The sequence below is a fragment of the Lactuca serriola genome, chromosome 4, assembly GCF_051521515.1.
Source record: "Lactuca serriola cultivar US96UC23 chromosome 4, Lser_US96UC23_V15, whole genome shotgun sequence".
Taxonomy (NCBI): domain Eukaryota; kingdom Viridiplantae; phylum Streptophyta; class Magnoliopsida; order Asterales; family Asteraceae; genus Lactuca; species Lactuca serriola.
Window position 1 is genome coordinate 112,594,709 of NC_136411.1, and position 9,530 is coordinate 112,604,238.

Below are 9,530 nucleotides of genomic sequence, written 5' to 3' on the forward strand. Positions count from 1 at the left end.
TCAAGAAAATGTCCCAAGAACACCAAGAACAAGGTGTTCACGGTTCAAGAAGTCCTTGAACCGTAAACACCAAGTAAAGGTGCCAAAGGGTGCCTTTGGGTGCCTTAGTCCTTCACAATGCCTTAGGGACATGCCTAGATCCTTCCTTGATGTATTTATCACATAAAATGGCACAAAAAAACTCTCTTTTATATGTGTTTACGGTGTGGGGAGCTCCCAAAACCGTAAACACCCCAAAGTATGAATAAATGACCCAAATTCCTTCCTATGCTTTAGTAACTAACGTGGTTCCATTCCTTGATGAGCTAAGGGATTCAAAACCCCCAAAATACCATAAGCCTTATGATTTTATGGTATTAAACTCAAAGGAAAATAGTTTTGGGACCGTAAACTCCAAATAGGAGTGAAATGGTGCCCTAGTTCCTTCCTTAGTCACATACTTCAAGTAGAAAATCTTCTAGGGACTCTTAAGGCTTCAAACAACAAATGGTCAAAAAGGGTGTGAGCTTACGGCCGTAAACTCAAGGGTTTACAACCGTAAACTCTTTTTGTTGTGACCACAAAACCGTAAACTCCCTAATGGAGTTTTCCTTGAAACCCAAGCACACTAGCCTTTCCGTACAACACTTAGATGCAATCCTTATGACTTGTAGCACTTATGTAAGGTGTCTTACATGCCTTAGGATGTCTTAACTTTGTCAATTAGTGGTTTAAAGTCTAATTGGATACATATATGTGTAATTATATGTTAACTAGGATCATTGGTTGTGAACAAGTCTTCACTTGTCACATAGCTACCCTACATCATTCAGTTCATCCAAACCACCATCTACAGGTGAGTTCATACCCCTTAATCAATATTTTAAATGATTTTAAATGCTTTAATGGGGGGAATACAAGTAGAAAACAGCATGTTAATGAATCGATCACATGTGATTTATAACTGTGTTTTCATCCAGCTGATTTCACATACTTCAAAATGTGATGCATGAAAAGGTTTTCTATCATAAAAATACTTTATTATCAAATGTATTACTTTTGAAATGTTTATTAAAATGACATCAAGTCATTGTTATTTATTGTTCAAAACTCTTAAATGTCTTACAAAACCATTTTTCATCTTCTTGATCAAAACTATATCTATACACTTATGTTCATATATATATATATATATATATATATATATATATATATATATATATATATATATATATATGTATTGATATGATAGTTTTCATCCTTCATTCAGTTTCCCACACTCTTATGTAGCAAAGGTGTATAAACCTTCTTGGACATCAATTACCTTCCAGTAAACTATTATAGGGATAGTTAGGAGATACAAAACATTATTCCTTTTACAAGGAATTACACCAGAGTCAGTTCATTCATGAGTCTATACTAAATGCTATATGAAGGGATACACTTACTTGAATACACTTACATGGATACACTTACTTGAGTACACTTACATGGATACACTTACTTGGATACCTTTACATAGATACTTTTTTAAAAGCATGCATGTATATGTATAGTTATATAAGTAATGTTTAAAGGACTTAGGAAGGCTAACCCGCTTTATTTCCTTTTCCTCGTTGGGATGTGGTCTGGTAGGGTATCGGGTATCCGTTCAAAGGTCATCTAAATATTAGTTATATATCATGTGTACATATACATACATAATAGTTCTAGTCAGTCAGTTCAGTACCTTTGGGTAGCAAAGGTATACGTTCATATATCCCTAGTAAGCTATTATAGGTATAGTTTGGGCTTATATATGATTTGGTAATAAATATGGATTTCAACCTAGCGATTTATTGCAGAAGTCACCTTTAGTTCCAAATGTAGAATAGGGACTACCAATCATATTATTACTTACTTACAGCGGGTCTCGTGATAAGACTACTTACTTACTAGATGGGACTAACCATTCCGGCACCCAACTGTTAGCAACAGAGGTAATGAACATCTACGGATGCCTACGGTTAATACTTATATTAGGGTACCTTTACGGGACTAACCATTCATACACCCTGCTGTTAGCTACAGAGGAAAATGAACATCTACGGACGTCCAAGGTTATTACTATTTCGGCAGTCGCGATGTCGGGTTGATCCTAATACAAAAGGATAAACACTTACATGGCTATAGTTTTCCTATTACTTTTATTTTGTGATGCATTCACATAAACGATGAGGTAGACTATATATATATATATATATATATATATATATATATATATATATATATATATTGTTAATAGTAGTCATACAAGGGAAAAACCATCTTTATTACTTTCAAAACAGTTAGGTCTTGGTAGAAAATTTCATCTACACTAATAGGAATCATAGGGATTTCTAGGGTTTTTCAAACGATTTCCATTACTTACAAATATTTCCATACTTGTACGAACTTTCTTTCAAAACAATGTCAAGACTTTCATTACAAGTTTTACAAATCAAAGACACATTAATACTTATGAATTCACCAGCTTTTTGGCTGTTACTCGCTTTCAAAATAACTTGTATTCTTAGGTCACAAATAGACACGTACGACGACCAGGTTTTGTGAAGACGAAGCAGTTCAGACTCGTCTTTTATTTTGATTGTTCATTTTGTTGTCTTATACTATGAAAGAACACACTTGTAACTAAAATTATACTATTAATGCAATGGATGATGTTGCTTCTTGTTTACTACTTTGCATTGTTCTGATACATTACATGACGTCCTCCGCCCCAGAACATTTCCGCCGTTCCGGATTTGGGGTGTGACATCAACCCCCCCCCCCCCTTATTTCATTCCTTTTATTGTTAAATGGCGTTGGGCTGAGATTTTGGGCCAAGAACGTAGGAATGGAATAGTTTGAGCCCATTAAACTTTAGTTAGGATTTTTGGAGTCTAATCATAAAATTTTCGGCCCATTGGGCCTTTAGGGTAGTTCACGGCCCAATAGTATAAAAGAATGGGTTCTAAGGTCCATTAAGGTTGGAGTTGTTATGGCCCAATTAGGCCCATTAGGGTTAGAATGAATCATTCTAGGCCCAAATGGTCTAAAATGTTATAGATTTGAGAATTGGATCCATTTAGAATCTAAATAGGGTTTCCAAGCCCAAATTGGTTGAATCGAATACTTATTGGTCCATTAGACCCAATAAGGAAATCCTAGTCCAATATGGATTCAAACTGGGATTCTTAGTGTTTTCAGATCCTTTGATGAACATAATTGATGAATCTGTATGAGCATTAAGTGAGATTTACTTAGAGTACATGTTTTACAATACATGAATGGTTACACAGGAATAGAATTTCCTAGCTAAAATGCTAGTTGTGACATAAATGAATGATAAACATGTTACACAAATATATACACATATTTGCACACATAAACACAAAAATATATATACATATACACAAACATGTTACACAAATGTATACACCAATATACACACAAATTTGCAGACATACACACACACACACACACACACATATATATATATATATATATATATATATACATATACACTTGTACACAAATACTCACAAATAAACACACATACACATAAAATGAAATATATCATTTAATAGCAATGTAATATCAACAACAATAAAAAAAATAAATAACAGCCAAAAAACAAACAAAATCATAGATAGACTATTGGAATTTAATTATATATGAACCGATGTTTGACAAATAAATAACTATGTTTGTGTTCAACATTAGTAATGACAACAATATAACATGCAGAGGTATGTATGTTTTTAAGATGAATATTATATGTAGAGAGAGAATGATAAAGAGGAAGGAAACAAGGAAGGCAACTGTGTTGATGTTGGAAGCTCACATGATCTCATAAATCTTTGTCAACCCATGGAGGTTCTTGAAAAGGTACAAGAAGTTAGCCCAAAGGTACAACCTTTCACAGCAAGGAAATAAATAAAAACAATAACAATAAAGGCAACTTACAGAGAATATATAATCAAGTATCGTATGGGTGCAAATTCGGGTATAGTGACATTGAAAGAAGAAGTATGAAAGAGGTTGAAATTGGATGTGGGTACTTTTGATATCAAGTATCTTGATGATGATCATGAATAGGTTCTTAGTTCATGATTTGTTGACTAATCATAACATTCAATCACAGAACATTTAAAGAAGAATTTTGAAGATAAATGAAGGAATAAAGGAAAGAACATTATCTGTTGATGTTGTTGTTGTTGATCACGTTTGCTCATGTGTTGCTTTTGATCGCGAATGAACCTGTTGTTGCTTTGTCGAGGGGGGGTTATCGGGGGGAGGGGATGAAATCAGAAGATATGTCGCAACATAAATAAGGCAATGTGGTTTTTGTTTATTTTTTTCTCGGTCCATCAAATAGAAAGCAAGGACCGAGTTTGGTGTTTTTATTGGACCAAGTCCCTACATCTATAATCCCTATCAAACATGCCAATTGGTTTTTATGGACTCATTCCCTCTTTGGACATAGTTAGACACCATATCAAACGACCCTTAAGACACACGCTAATTTAACAGTAATTAAAAATGGGGGGATTTTGTTGTCTATTAAAACTAAATTAGACATAAATTTATAAAAGGAAACTATTAAAATACTTGAGTAAAATTCAGAAGGTAAAAACAATTTCAGTTTCATATTAAGCATGCAAATAACATTCAACATAATTATTGAATTGTGTACCGTTTAAACTGATACTGAAAATTATTATTAAGCTCTAACAATTTTCTTTTACTAAAATGTTTAACCAAAAGAAGCTTTTTGAATTAAACCTTACATTTTACTGAATTAACCAAATAAGCTCTTAATTAATTAAGAAAAGTAGCATTAGACAGAGTGTAAAATTTCAAGTAAAGTTCAATACTTCTCACAAGCTCGGAAGCGTAAAGACTTGTTTGATCAGTTTATATTAGAGTTAACCCTAACAGAACCAATCTAATATTCGTTATTTTTACTGATTAATAAAGACAATTACAAATCTAGACAACCTGATAACAGAAACTGAATCAAAATCAAACATTCAGTTTTTTTTTTTAAATGACAAACTAACTAACATACTCCTAAATGACAACCTATGTCTCCACCGAGACTTGAACCCATGACTTCTCATATGAGAGGGTCACTCCTTACCGCTAGGCAATTGACTCTTTGGTAAACGTTCAGTTAAGCATAAAACTGATCAAACTAAACAGTAAACACAATCAAAAGTCGTCCCTAATGATTATTTGCACGAAAATTCGATTTGTTTGCGAAACTGAAATCTAAGATTTTTAGTCTGACATGGCTAAAAACGAAATACAAAAGATGAAATTAAGTTTTAAATGCCTAATCTTACTAAAGAGATGGTACATATCGAATCGTAATCTTCATATCTTCGTTTGCACTTGAAATCCTCAGAAAATCGTCTCTCTACACCTTGGAATCGCCAAGGAAAAATATCTTCGACATGTTAATTCGGTCGAATTATGGGAGAAAATTCGATCGAATTTTTTGGCTTTTTACGCGAAACGACATTTTTTCTTGATTAAATCAACTTCCAAGCATTCCTCAGTATCCTCCATGAGCTTCAAGTTCTAATTTGACTCCAGTGCTCCATCAAATGTATCCTCAAGGTGTCATAATCTCAATCTATGCTAATTTGCCCTGAAAATCATAACAAAAATGAATAGTATGTGTGTTCTATGAAAAACAATGAGAAATACATAATTCATAATAAAACAAGGAAAGTCGTTAGCATTTTATATGAAGATACTAACAAAAACATGCTAATAGATGCATATAAAATGCATCTAACAATGAAGAGTCGACATCTAAACCCTAAGAATTAAAATACACTATAATTTAATTGAAGGTATCATTGTCAATAGTCAGTACACTATAAACTTTGGAAGTAAAGTATGCGGCAATTTGTATTTGTCATTGCCTTGGAACATTTTGACCTCAATCATTGTTGATTCAAGAAAAGCTCTTAATGTAAAATAAATATCATCTACCGTGAATAGCTATATTTGGTAGTTGGGTTGCTTTCAGCAACTGCCATTATTAGTTGTTGTTGCAGTGTCAAATCCTTCCAGTTATATATGTGGATTGTTTCAAAAGTACAATGCTATTGCCTCAGTGTCTTTTCTCTTATCTAATATTTTGTGATCTAAATTATTGGTTTCTACATCACAGTTTCTTTTTCCTGTATGTCGGTGTTTTTTTGCTTTTCCTTTTTGTTCTCTTTCGCGTTTTGTTTCTGGTCTAACTTCCCGCTGCCTTTTTCTTTATTTAATCTATCTTCCGTTTAAAAAATAACTTAAGGAAAACCTATTTATCCCATAACCCCTCGCTTCAATCAATCATGCTATGACTTTTTGTTAAATAAAATCATTTTGGTTCTCAAGGCTTAAATACTATAAACTAATATATGATAACACTTTCAAAATTTTGTTCAAAGGTTACATTGTCAAATACTACCATTAAATGCTATAAATATATATCTCATATATAATGTTGCAAATGCATTCCACATGTTGTTCATGTTAAGGGTTCTCTAAACCATCCAAGAGTTTTGGTTGAATTGGTGTCCTGTCATACAATTCTTGTGTGCTGTTAGCAATATTGAAAATGAATAACTGATATAAAGATGAAATGTGTTATTCAGTTTCTACCTCGATTTGTTAAGCATCTGTAACACGTTATTATTGTATCATTCATAACCCGATTTACCTTTTTTTTGTAATTTTCTTAATTACTGGTGCGCGGAAGTATATCCTATAATTAAAAACTAAATTTTATAATTACATTAACATTAGGATTGAAAAAATTATTAGTATAACTTGAGTGATCGGAGGATAAACCATTTCGCCTTTATTGGTTCCTATTAAGATATGCTTATTACATTTTTTATTTTTATATATATGCTTATTACATTACCGGTTCAACGTCGCACTTTTAAAGTAAATTTAATTGATTTTTTCAATAAAGAGAACTTCTTTAACAAGGGTTTTCGAGTCAATTTTGGTGCACCGACTAATCCTCCGCTGAATCATTGCATACGAACCTCCATGACCACAAGGGTTGATAGTGTCAGGATTTGATCATTGATCAATAAGTTATCAACCATACTTTCCACGTCTTACCAAGTCACCACAACCTAAATGGTTAATTTTAACGGAAACTTATGTATGTTTTAAAATGGTTAACGGAATTTACAGAAAGTTGTGTCTTTCTGTTAACACGAAATTTATGATAAAGACCTAATATTTTGGGCGAGTTTACGATTTAATCTCAACTTTAATTTTTTGAACATAAAATCCCAATTATTTTATATTTTGCCTAAATTAATAAAAAAATATATTTCTTTCAATAAAAAATAGCAGTTGTCGTATGAAACTAAATAATCAGAATTTTTCTTTTCAAAAACCAAATGTTGAGATTAAAACGAAAACTGACCAGTATATTAAGACTTTATCGGAGATTTCCCCTTTTAGATTAATAGCAAATCCAAATATATAAAAGGAATTATTCACCCATATCATTTCTAATAGAAAAAACATCATAAATGGTCCCTGTAGTTGCCCAAAATCTAAAGTTTAGTCCCTGTGGTTTAAAATTATCATAGATGGTCTCTGTGCTTTCAAAACTTTTGACGATTAGTCCTTATTGCTAACTCTGTTAGGTTTTGTCCGTTAACCGTCATTTCACTACCATAGGGACCATTTATGATATTTTCTCTTATTTAAAATAATGATAATAATATGCAAATGCCTCTCTCTCATGGTGGAAGGTGTTGTTTTTCGATAATCACCACGAGTTCTCTTCTTCTTGTCAAGGCTCAAAAACCAAACACCCCACCTACTATGTTATTTTCGATCTGCTTCACCCTCCGCTATTCTTCGCGTTTTCAGCTGGACAAAAAAAAGAGATAGCCGAGAGCTGCCAGAGCAGCACTCGCTGCCAAAGCAATCGACGACAGCCCTACTGTCGCTTTCATTTTCTTCCTTCCTCGAGCAACCAAAGCACCGGTGGTGCACTCCTTGATCGATAACTGTTGCTGCTACTTTTCTTTGATTGGGTCTTCGTCTTATCAAAATTGATTACTTTTTCCTAAATGGGTCTTCGTCTTATCAAATTAAAATTGGCATCGTTGGCGATTTGAAGCTACTTATCATGGATCTGGAAATTGGGTCTCGTCAAAATCATATAAGGGTAAGATCAGTATGTTTATATGCTACAATTTGTTGATTTAGGGGTTCTTCGAATACACCCATTTGAACTTTTGTGTTGTTTTCTTCTTCTGATTTTTATAGAAACAGTCATGGAGGGCAGTTTTGACATTGGTGTATCAAAGTTTGGGTGTTGTTTGTGGATATTTAAGCACATCACAATTATATGTGTTGAAAGCATTTTTGCAGAAGATATTAAGCACTCAGAAACTAATGAAGAAATATTTGGGAGCCTTTCTTTCCTTTTCTGGACTCTTATTTTAGTCCCTTTGTTGAAATACGTGTTCATTGTGCTCAAAGTTGATGATAATGGTGAAGGAGGCACATTTGCTCTGTATTCGTTGCTTTGTAGACATGTTAGAGTGAGTTCATTGCCTAACTTTCAATTAGCTGATGATGAACTTTCAAACTACAAAAAGGAAATACCTAATTTAGTCGTGAGTTCTTTTGAGTCAAGACTTAAATCTACTTTGGAAAACATGGAGTTTTGTAGAAGTTTTTGCTTATGTTAGCTCTTGTTGGAGCTTATATGGTCATTGGAGAGAAATAGAGAGAGAGAGAGAGAGAGAGAGAGAGGACCTTTTACATATTAAATAATTTAATTTTAAAAAAATAAGAAAAAACATCATAAATGGTCTCTATGGTAGTAAAATGTTCGGTTAACAAACAAAACTTAACAGAGTTAGCAATAAGGACCAATTGTCAAAAGTTTTGAAAGCACATGGATCATCTATGAAGTTTATAAACCACAGGGACTAAACTTCAGAATTTAGATAACCACATGGACCATTTATGATGTTTTTCCTTTCTAATAATTAACATGACATTTGTTTGAAATTAAGTACAAGCTTGTTTTTTTAGGTTACAAAAAATTCATCTCAACGTGTTACAAAATGAAATCCAATATTCATTTCATATTAAAAAAATCAATATCTCTCTATTATAGTGAATAAATAGGTTTATTCTACTATTGACAAGTGTCATTATATTAGAACTCCCTATTAATATTATATGTTTTCTATCATGTCACTTGTCAATATATTAATTATCAATTTCAAATTTCAAATTTTAAATTTCTCACTCTAATTACTTTAAATTTTAAATTTCAAATTTCAAATTTTTTCACTTTAATTATATAAATTAATAACATTAGATTAAAAAATAAAATAAAATTAATACAGATTATTAGGTGATATAACTTAATGTATTTATTTAAACCCACGATTATAATTTTATATAAATAAAAAATATCTCTTAAGTAATAATTTATTTAAAATAATTGATTAATAATTTTAAAATTTTAATAT